Consider the following 8,814-nt stretch of genomic DNA (forward strand, 5'->3'; position numbering starts at 1 on the left):
TTAATTTCAAAAATGTATTCCGAAATAATTATATTCTAGAGTAACATTTACAAAAATAATGTAGACCATGCAGTTTTATTTTTTAAATAAGCGAAGAATAAAATCGTACTACGAAAAAAAGACATCGGGAGCCCTACATTTAATGAATTATTTGGACTTGGAATATCATCCCCCAATCGTTTATCTATGTGCATGTACACAACACGGAGGTGAAATTTCACGTTCAATTCGGTTTCCCACATTTTTCGCATAAAGTTTTTCTCTGTCTCTGAGAAAAAAAATGCCCAAATAAAATCTCAGCTCCGAAAAGCCTTTCCAGAGAATGATTGATAGCCGCATTGTTCAAATTGATACAATGCCACTCTTGTTCGTTACAAAGCATATACATTTGGGTTCAGCTGTAGGCCACCGAACTCAGCTCCGAAAAGCCTTTCCAGAGAATGATTGATAGCCGCATTGTTCAAATTGATACAATGCCACTCTTGTTCGTTACAAAGCATATAATTTGGGTTCAGCGGTAGGCCAGCGAACTTTCAGGCTTTTGAGAACTTGCCGCCAGTAATTGGAAGATTCTTAGATGATAAACAGTAATGATAGTATCTCAGCCAAAGAAATGAGCCGGTTCCCGGCAAATAAATATGCCATTGGTTACTTTCATCACGGACCGTCTGCTTTCATGAATATGACTTCCTTCCACGCGCAACTGGAGTGATTAGCTATCTGAGCCACAGGTGCATGGCTGCATGCCCATCACATTCCAACCTGGTTGCTTAGAAATACTGTTGCTAGGAGGCTCCCCTGTGATGCCTGGGACTGCCGGTTGCGTAGCCAGAAATCTTGTATGTGACTATTTTGAAACCTTGTATGTGAAAGCGGCAGCTCAGGAATGCAACCTTTTAATATATGCAACCTTTTAATTAACGGAAATGCAAACTGCATCCAAATTCCAATTTCCAAAATATGAAAAACTTTGCCTGCACAAATGTCCCGAAAGCGGCAGCTCAGGAATGCTGCCGCTTTCGGGACATTTGTGCAGGCAAAGTTTTTCATATTTTGGAAATTGGAATTTGGATGCAGTTTGCATTTCCGTTAATTAAAAGGTTGTTTTTTTGTTTTCTTTTTAAGAAAATCGCAGCCCCCCCCCCCCCCCCAAATACAAATAAATGATTTTCCTCAGGCCTTGACATTTCTTGAAGTGATTCGACAACACTTGCAGAATGCAGACGATTCATTTCGTCTTAAATTATTTAGCCTGCAGACTTCAAAAGAACATGGGAAAAATGGTGGTTAAAGTGTATACAAGTGTATATACAAAGTAAGTATATATGTGACCGCAGTTACCACACATTATACTGGGACACAGGTGGCAGTCTTTTTGAAGTCTTGACTAAACGTTTAAACGCTACGGGAAAATATTGCTAATATCCTCAAATTTTTTATGACAATCGAGATGGTTTAAAATCGGTAAGTTTTATTTCTTCTTTTTGTTTGTAAAGACTATTCGTAATGTAATACTCAGCAGGCTTATAAGTTATACAACATTTTCAAAGGAATTGGGACAGAGACATTTTCTGGGCCGGTTGAGTTGCTCAGCCGTGGGGGAGGGGGCCTCGGGGAGACTCACCTGCTCAGCGGGGGGGTGGGGGCCTAACATGCCTTAGTGCTGTTTTTCCCACCAACTAAGCCGCTGTTTTTGATGATGGAAGCAAAAAAAAAAACAATGACACGACAATAACATCAACCAAAATGGGGTGGGGTGGGGGTAGGGGCTGCTTGGGGCAGGCTGTCCCCTAATGAAATTCTTTTTTTTTTCTTTGTTTGCAAGGCAAATTTCTGGGTAGAAATGTATGTTTTAATAGTATTAACATGACTTTTTTTGTTTACTAACGGAACTATACCAACATTTCAGATCATGTAAACAAGGCATGACAAATTAAATGGAGCAAGTTTCATCAGCTTTGTGCAAGAGGGTGAGATAAAAACGCCATACGAAACCAATACTCACTTTCAGAATGTCGATACAGCGCTGGAGACGGTGGCGGAAGGCGCGTGCTGCGGCCAAAAGCTTCCGAAGGAATGCAGGACTACCCCTGATGCAGAGTTGTTACGAGTCACTGATTTTTGTGACTCGAGTCCAGTCGAGTCATTTTAAAGAAGTGACTCGAGTCGAGTCCAGCTATTAGGTCAAGACGGTCGAGTCGAGTCGAGTCACAGTATGTAGTCGAGTCGAGTCGAGTCAAGTATTCAGCTCGAGTCAATTCGAGTCACAAATATTTGAGCACTATACAATAAATAAACACAAGAGAGAAAGTCATTTTTTGGCTTTTTAAATTTTACATTCGGGCTACTACATGTGGCGACACCACATTTGCTTCTTAATGAAAATAAGAAGGGGGTGCCAGCTGATCGTCATTCAACTAATGGGGATACAATTCAAACCACGTATGTATATGTATACCTTATTCGCGAACATTCTAACGTGACGTGAACAAAAACCGGCACCGTCGTAAGTCATTGCAAATATTTTTCGCAAAGTTTTGCTTTTATTTTTGGGACTCGAGTCTCATTAGCTTTCCTCGAGTCGAGTCGAGTCATTCTGATGAGGGTCTCGAGTCGAGTCGAGTCATTTGCTCGCAGTGACTTGAGTCGAGTCGAGTCATTTGCCCTTAGGGACTCGAGTCGAGTCAAGTCACCAAAAATTGTGACTCGAGTCGGACTCGAGTCGAGTCATTGACTCGAGTCATTACAACTCTGCCCTAATGTCATTGCACACCTCCTCGATCGTGTGTTGCGCCAAACGATCGAGGAGGTGTGCAATGACATCAGGGGATGATCCTGCATTCCTTCAGAAGCTTTCGGCCGCAGCTCGCGCCTTCCGCCACCGTCTCCAGCGCTGTATCGACATTGGAGGACGCCAGGTCGAAAGTGGCAGATTGTGAAATTGAGTATTTTTTTTTTCGTATGGCGTTTAAATCTGACCCTCTTGCACAAAGCTGATAAAATGTGTCATATGTAAACAAAGGTCATTGACGGGTTTTTTTGGCTTTCACATCTGATCTTTATTTTCCCTACCTGAGGACCTATGACACAGACTTGGGCAATAAGAAAGTGGTGTTTTCAAGAACAAATTGTTATAAATAGTGTACGAAGGGTCATTGACCTCTCAAAGGTCACCAGAGGTCAAATATGAAAAGTCTCTACATCTCACATTTTTCTTCATGGCATGAAGAACCAACGTGCGAAGTTTCATGCTTTAGTCACAAAGTACACAATCACATCACTCAACAGCCCCACTATTTGTTTTTGGAACATGGACACTGTCACAAGATCCCCCTCAACCAGGAGGACCCCGGAATGGTACTTTAGATTAAACTCTGATGGTAAAGACTCAACTCAGTCAAAATGAAAGAAGGACAGATCTGTATATAATTTCAAGATGAATTAATTCACAATATCACCAATATTAACATACACTTAAATTTCATCCTACAAAGAAACTAAATAAATACATCATTATTAATACATTACAAAACAATCAACGAAAGTGGGCCCAAATCAACGGTTCGTGTGAAGTGTTCGGGTTTGATGTGGTTGTGGGTGTGGTGCACCGGTGCCTGCCCTGGTAGTACCGTCTGTGTCCGTAGAGTCCTCTGCCCACGTGTGACCTTGCTGACAATCCTGCTGGTATGGTCGACTTGAGTTCGGCCCGCCGAGGATGTCTATCTCACTGTGCGGAGTTCCCAAAACCAGACGTTACGTCCCAAAAACCCTGGTTTAGAATTAAGTACAAGTTGTCACCATGCATCTCTCTTACACAAGATTATTACATGCAACATCCATAGCAGTTTAAGCTCATTTAACATAGCATTAAATGCAATGTACATTTTATAAACAAAACCCAAACAATGTGTTATTGCCAAGGCACATTTCCAATGTTTTACAACAGTTATACAAATACAAATTTTCACTTTTTAAATTCAGATTGAAAATTGTAATGCACTAATACTTACAGGTTATGGCGAATAACCTGGTCTACATTTTATTGACTTTGACGAGGACACGAGGACGGCCGCAGCCTATACCAACTCTGTGGGACTCATTCCCAACGGCGCAAATAATTGCAAACTCAGTTCACTAGGAACCTACAACTCCCCAATGTGGGTACACATGAGCATAACATGCCCTGACGTAGTGTAGGTCCTGGTCTCGCCTCCAAGTGCCTAGCCAACGCCCCAATCTGGATTTTATAACCAAGACTGATGGTCCAAAAGTATTTCAAAACCTCAGAACATGTCAAGTTAATTTACTGACAGGCACGGACTGCTCAGTTAAATCCCACCATTGTTAAATACTTATAGGATTTACAGCTTATACATTGTAATGCCAAAGTGTTCAACTGGAGTCAAGTCATGATAAGATTACCCCAATTCCAACTTCGTGGACTTCTAATACATCAAAAAAATTAGGTTGGGTCTCTCCCTAATACAATCACACACAAAAGTTTCAGAGTATGTGAATTAGGTTGAGGTCTCTCCCGTAATACAATGACAAAAAGTTTCACAGTATACATGTATATATATCAATTAGGTTGGGGTCGCTTCCCCATAATACAATCACAAAAAGAAAAAGCTATACAGTATAAGTCTGGAAATTAAATATTCACATCAACTGTGACAATTACTCCCCACTGGAAGAAGATGGAATGATTTTAAATTTCATCCTTCTTATAATTCACAAATTTGATTTTTCGTACATTCAAGGTAGACAACGACTCAAAAAAATCTGCTCCAATATTGTCTTTACCCCTAATTACTCTCACTACGTATCGATATGGCTGTAAGCTCAAAGCCCAACGCATCACTCTGCTATTACTCAGCTTGGTTTTAGCTATGTATGCAAGTGGGTGATGATCTGTTTCAATTTCGAACTGTTTCCCATACAAATACACATGAAACTTCTTCACTGCCCATACCAAAGCCAGACATTCTTTTTCAATTACTGAATACGCTTGTTCTCTTTTTAGAAGTTTCTTACTTGCAAAACAAATAGGGAACTTTTCCCCTTCCACTTCTTGCATGAGTACAGCACCTAGACCTTTATCGGATGCATCAGTACGAACTACATATGTCTTATCTGTATCTGGCAGGTGTAAAATCGGCAGGTGTAAAATTGAACGCCAACTCTTGTGGTTCTCCCTATTCAACATTATTTGACTTCCCGTGCTTTGTCAAATCTGCCAGAGGTGCGGCAATGGCCAAGAAATTTGGTATGAATTTTTGGTAGTACCCTACCAAACCCCAAAATGACCTGACCTCCTTTTTTGTGCGGGGTCTCTGTGTGGCCAAAATTGCGTCAACCTTTCTCGGGACTGGTTTAATTAACCCTTTACTCACAACATGCCCCAAGAACTCAAGTGACTTATATACAACTTAACATTTGCTTGGTCTTGCAGTGAGACCCTCTCCACGGAGCCTCTCTAGAACTTTGCCAACTACCTCAATGTGTTGCCCGGATGTGTCTGTGAAAATTGATATGTCATCGATATAGATAACCACATGATCTATACCATCAAGTAATCTACGCATCATACGACTGAATACGGCTGGTGCATTAACTAACCCGAATGGTAATACGGTAAACTGAAATAATCCTCCTTCTGAAGTAACAAAGGTTGTTTTCTCTCTATCTTCTTTTGTGACGGGGATCTGTCAATAGCCCTTAGATAGGTCTAGTTTAGTGAAAAATTTTCCACCTGAAATTTGAACAAGCAAATCCTCAACATTCGGAATAGGTTCTGGATCGAAAACTGTTATTGCATTCAATTTTCTGTAATCGATACAGAATCTCACCTTGCCATCTGGTCTATGAACTAATACAATTGGTGACGCATAAGCCGATTCCGACTTTTCTATGACCCCCATTCTCAACATGGCATCAATTTCTTGCTTAACTGTGTCCCTAACTGCATGTGGTACTTGATAAGCTTTGGATTTTACTGGATCTGTGGTGGTCAGTTTTACCTTGAACTCGATTAATTCTGTTTTACCTGGTAAATCAGTCAAAACATCCCCAAATTCACTCAACAGCTCTTGAATTTTGGCAGATTCAGTTTCACTCTCTGTTTGACCAATGTGAACATCTTGAACAGTTTCAGTTTGTTCGACTGATGGTAGCTCACTATTTACCACGTCATCAACATCATCTTAAAACTCTACAATTCCTGCACCTAACAGTTGTAAACATGAACCTGCAGATACCCTGTCTTATGTATTTTCCCTTCTGACATACTTTCTCAACAAATTGGCATGATATATTTTTGTCTTGCCATTTTGGTCTATTCGATAGTCGTGTTTGCCTACTTTACTTGTCACTCCGAAAGGACCTTTCCACTGTAACAACAATTTATTTGAGTCTGTATGGGTAATAGTACAAGAACTTGGTCTCCCTCTACAAATTTCCTATATCTGGTTCTGGTATCATAGTATTTCTTATACCTCCCTGATGCTTTTGACAATTCTTCCTGTGCCATTTGACAGGTATTCAAGCCCATTTCTGAGATCAATGACATACTCGTATGTCGTTTTGATTTCTTCTTCACTGGTAGTGTTTGTCCATAATTCCCGCAAAATTTCCAAACGGCCTCTGACCGTACGCCCGTACAGTAGCTCAAATGGCGAGAAAACTAAGCTTTCCTGCGGCACTTCACGATAAGCAAACAATAACGCAGGCAGGTACCTGTCCCAATCTTTGGGGCGTTCTGCGCACATTCTGCGAAGCATTCTTTTCATTGTGCCGTTAAAGCGCTCGACGAGCCCATTGCACATAGGATGATATGGGGTAGTATGCAACTGATTGATTGAAAGCAAGCGCCCCACTTCCTGCATTACTTCAGAGGTGAACCGAGTCCCTAAGTCGGTAAGTATTTCCTGTGGAACTCCTACCCTAGTGAAAACGGTAAGAAGTGCCTAAGCTACCCTCTCTGATTCTATTCTAGGCAATGCTATAGCTTCGGGGTATCTGGTCGCATAATCTACAATTGTCAGAATGTAACGATTTCCCTGATCTGTAACTGGATGGATGGGGCCTACGATATCTACTGCTACCCTACGAAAAGGAGTATCTATGAGAGGCATTTTGTCTAAGGAAACCTTTCCTACTCTACCCTTCGGGACTGTACGCTGACATATGTCGCACGAAGCACAGTATCTCCTGACATCGCCGTGTAGGCCTCGTGCGCTAACGAATCGTGCGCTAACTTAAGTACCTTGTCTCTGAATATCTTAGGCACAACTAACTGTCTAAACAATCGACCCTTCTCTATCTTTGGCGACTTAAACTCTCTGTAATACAGGTTTCTGTTCTTCACAAATCTGGTCTCGTTTGCACTACCTGTAATACGTACAGAACCTGTCTCAGCAAGATTTCTTACTTTCTCTAAAGTTGCATCTGTTATCTGCTCCTTAGCAAATTCATCTGTACTAGCAACATTTTCCTTAGTAGGGACCTTAAGGCATGGAAACGGTTTTTCCTGTTTAGCCTTCTGACTACGAGTCTGTACTGCTCCTACTGTATCCTCTACTGTATCTTGACGAGCTAACTCATCCTTCATTACTGGCAACTACCACAATGGATCCGGATTGTCCTGTTCTCTTACTCCTGCTATGTTGCCTAGGACTAACCCATGCAACGGACTCTCCATACACAAAGCCTCAACAGTGCCCTTAAAATAAGGTGAATCTACTTCAATCCTAGCTACTGGATAGTTACGCACAGTACCATCCAATAGAACACAATGGCTCTGCGATCCTAACATTTGATCCTCATTAACCAAACTTTTCCTAATTACTGTTGTGCTACAACCTGCATCTCGTAACACATCTACTTCGTGAGAGCCTACAATTCCTTTCACTACCGGTGTAGCGTGAATTTACGTTTCTATGAAATTCGGACTCATTGGTAATACCGCGCATGCGTAAGTATGGTAATTAGGTAAGTGACCGGTCACGTAAGAGGGATTAACCAATTATAGGGAAAAGGGGTCCGATTTTCATAGGAGACGGATTTTCATGTGACACCGGCATTCCACTTCCTACAGTACATGCCGTACTAACCATTGGCAGCTCATGCCCGCACGCCAATTTAACAGTTTTCCATATCTTACCTAGCAAGGAAAACGGTGACTCTAGTTTCAAATATGCACCTAAGGGCTGAGATACTGGAGGACCTACCTCCTTTCCTACATCTCTACTTTCCTTGACTACCTCTAAACTTGCTACTTTATTCCTTGGCGACTGCTGTGTGTTTTCCCGAGGGTGTTTCCTACAATATTTAGCTATGTGTCCCCTCATGCCACAGTTGAAACACTTTGGTCTATCCTGGGAACGATTATCGATTGATTTGTCCTGACTAGCCTGCTTAGCTACATTACGCTCGCTTGTTTTATTCCTTGAACCATCTGATACCTTTCTTTCATGTTTAATTTTATCAGAGAGAGAATGGTGTGTGAGCAAGCATATACTGGTCTGCAAGTTTCGTGAGTTCTTTACTGCTTTGTGGCCTACGCTCTCTTAGAAATACTGCCAAGTCCTTGGGGCAACCTGCAATGACCTGTTCCCTAACAGTCAGGTCAACAAGACCTTGGTAATCCTTTTTCACCTCGGCTAATTCAACCCATCTTGTATGGTAGTCCTTAAAGAGGTTGTGGAATGCTCGAAGATATTTCCGTCATTTTTCGGGTATTTGTAGCCCAAGGTGTGATGAAATAAAAACGACTATTGTTTCTGTCATAAAATGAGTACAAAAGGTACTTTTAAG

The 8,814-nt window shown here is 41.4% G+C and overlaps 1 long non-coding RNA gene across 1 annotated transcript; it reads right to left on the reverse strand.

Annotated features, from left to right (window-relative positions):
• Positions 1 to 3,034: 3,034 nt before the first annotated feature.
• On the reverse strand, positions 3,035 to 7,975 carry LOC119721967. Its single transcript, XR_005270356.1, has 2 exons — positions 4,011 to 7,975; positions 3,035 to 3,769 (listed from the first exon to the last, which is right to left on the reverse strand). It is a non-coding gene; the product is annotated as an uncharacterized LOC119721967 (long non-coding RNA).
• Positions 7,976 to 8,814: the final 839 nt, after the last annotated feature.

The sequence above is a fragment of the Patiria miniata genome, unplaced genomic scaffold (genome assembly GCF_015706575.1).
Source record: "Patiria miniata isolate m_02_andy unplaced genomic scaffold, ASM1570657v1 HiC_scaffold_14, whole genome shotgun sequence".
Classification (NCBI taxonomy): Eukaryota; Metazoa; Echinodermata; class Asteroidea; order Valvatida; family Asterinidae; genus Patiria; species Patiria miniata.